The sequence below is a fragment of the Microtus pennsylvanicus genome, chromosome X (assembly GCF_037038515.1).
Source record: "Microtus pennsylvanicus isolate mMicPen1 chromosome X, mMicPen1.hap1, whole genome shotgun sequence".
In the NCBI taxonomy this organism is placed as follows: Eukaryota; Metazoa; Chordata; class Mammalia; order Rodentia; family Cricetidae; genus Microtus; species Microtus pennsylvanicus.
Genome location: NC_134601.1, coordinates 84,343,708 through 84,346,159, shown reverse-complemented (window position 1 = coordinate 84,346,159; position 2,452 = coordinate 84,343,708). Strand labels below are relative to the sequence as shown.

Sequence of the window (2,452 nt, the reverse complement as noted above, 5' to 3'; positions counted from 1 at the left end):
ACAATGCAACATAGAGAGTCTATGCTCCACACATCACAACTTTGCTTCAGTGTGTGCCAAAGTCCCAGATGAAAATTGGAGAGTAACCTCACCATCTCAGCATCCTTTAAAAGTAAGAACAGAATCAAAACAACAAAATAAAGCAAAATTGTTTTTTCTTAAAAAAAATTCTTTAATATACAACAAGTATACTAAGGTTAGCTTTCAACTAGATATTAAGCTAAGGTGACACTAGACTAAGTCAAAAATCACTACCAAATGTGATTCAGAGAGACTGAAAAGGAGAAAGGAGGGAGGGAAAGGGAGACCACCAAAGGAAAACAAACAGACCAAACCAGAATCATGGATTGAGATGAGATGTGTTCAACCCTCAATCTAAAGTGTGCCATCACTGGTTGGGATGAGGAGTGAGACTGGTGGGGACTTCACCCAGTCTTGCCTGGACATCCAGGTATGCTCTCAGAGTGAGATGGCAATGGAAGCACCTATTCAATGGTATCCATTTGTAAAAGCCATTGCAATCAAAGGGCTGTGGCCGAAGCCTGAGTCAGGCTGTGGGCTGGCTGCACTTATGTAATTCCCCACTCCGGAGTCCTAGCTGGAAAGGCCATAGAGATCGGTGACAAGTCCTGGGCTGTTGGCCCTGGGACACCTCTGGGCCACACCTGGTTGGAACCTGCCTGGGAAGCAGGTGCACCAAAATTAGGTTGAGCAATGTGGCTATTTGGGACTGATCCTTGAGCCGCTGCCACTGCTGCCACCACTGGTCCATAAGCTGCTGCTGGGAAGCCTAGGAACAGGTAGCCATAGCTAGGAGCAAATCTATGGTAGCCTTGACCATAGGTTCCCACAAAGTTCAGGTAGCCCGACATCTTAATGCCAAGCATGAACGCATTCATGGTGTAGGGCAGCCTCCGGACCCAGTGTCTTGTTCCAGTTGGGAACAAGAGTTCTTTCAGCTGAGCCTTCTTACATTCTACCATTTTATTATTGATTTTGTGGAAATGAATCTCACAGACTTTCTCCACAACATCTTCATTCTTAAAAGTGACAAAGCCAAACCCTCTGTACCTGTTGGTGGTTTTGTCAAACATCAGCAATGCATCCTCCACCTTGCCAAACTGCTCGAAATACAGCTTTACATCTTTCATTACAGTGTTCACAGATAATCCTGCTACAAATTTTTTTTGTTCTTGTGACCATCATCTAACGGCCTCTCGGTGCCCCATGTGAGTCAAGTCGAGATTTTTGCATCCCGTGTACACCCTCCACCATTCCATTGGGCTACCCACAACGAGAAAATGCAACTTTGGGGTCAATTGTCTTGGAATCTAACTCATTGTGGAGCTGACCTAATACTTTATCTACACTTGCTGGGTCTGCAAAGGTGACGAAACCAAAGCCTCTGGAGTGTTTTATAGTGGGATCTCTCATGACCATACATTTTCTGATGTCTCCAAATTTGCTAAAATAGTCTCTAAGGCTTTCTGGTAAGGTCTTCCAGCTCAGTCCACCAATAAACAATTTACTGGGGTCAGGCTGGGAGTCGCTGGTGTTGCCCAAGGTGCCTAAGCTCCCATTTGCCTCCATAGTGGAACACCCCCATCCCCCACCCCCTACACACTGAGCCCAACAGCTAAGCAGAGAGCAGTGGCAGCCAGTTCCTAGCCCCAGATCTCTGTCCCTCCTCCCCTGCCTCTCCCAATCCTCCTGCCCGCCTCCACCTCTGCCTCTCCCCCCTTCCCCCTCCTAGGATACATCTAATAGAGTTGTTGTTCAAGGGAGTCACATGGAAATCCCCAAGAAACCCAGGCTATTGCCAAGACAATAGGTTGCTCTCCACAAAGTGACATCAAGGCCACACTGATGAAGACAACAACTACACAACTCATTGAACATGGAGAGGTCAAGCTAGTGCTATATAGAACCTTCACTCCCATGTCCCAGTGTCTTTGGTATGGGAAGTACTCTGAGGGTTATCTAACGTGAACTGTAAACACCAATCCAGCCACAAGCCCTTTGATCTACATTCTGACCTACCTGTAAAATATGCTAGGGCGATGATGGCACAAAGCTTGTGGGAGTAACCAACCAATGTTTGATTTGACTTAAGGCCTTCTCCATGAGATGTAACCACACACTGCTTGGGCAACCAAGAATGAGAGACTAAATAACCCAGAGACCTAGAGACCTAGGGTTAAACCAAATAATTCTGTTCTTAAAAAAATAGAGAGCAAAAATAAAGTGACTCCTAATGATATTCTGCTATACTTATAGATCAGAGCCTTATTCAGTCATCATCAGAGAGGCTTCCTCCTGCAGCAGAAGGGAACAAATGTAGTGGCCATAGCCAGATATACTGCAGAGAGAGAGACCTTGGCACACTCAGCTCTAATTGGGATGTCTCCATCAAATGCCTTTCCTTAGAGCTCAAGGAATAAACCCTTTGAAA

The 2,452-nt window shown here is 45.8% G+C and overlaps 1 pseudogene; it reads right to left on the bottom strand.

Moving 5' to 3' along the window:
• Positions 1-489: 489 nt before the first annotated feature.
• LOC142840712 (RNA-binding protein Musashi homolog 2-like) lies at positions 490-1,590 on the bottom strand (annotated as a pseudogene).
• Between the last annotated feature and the right edge of the window lie 862 nt (positions 1,591-2,452).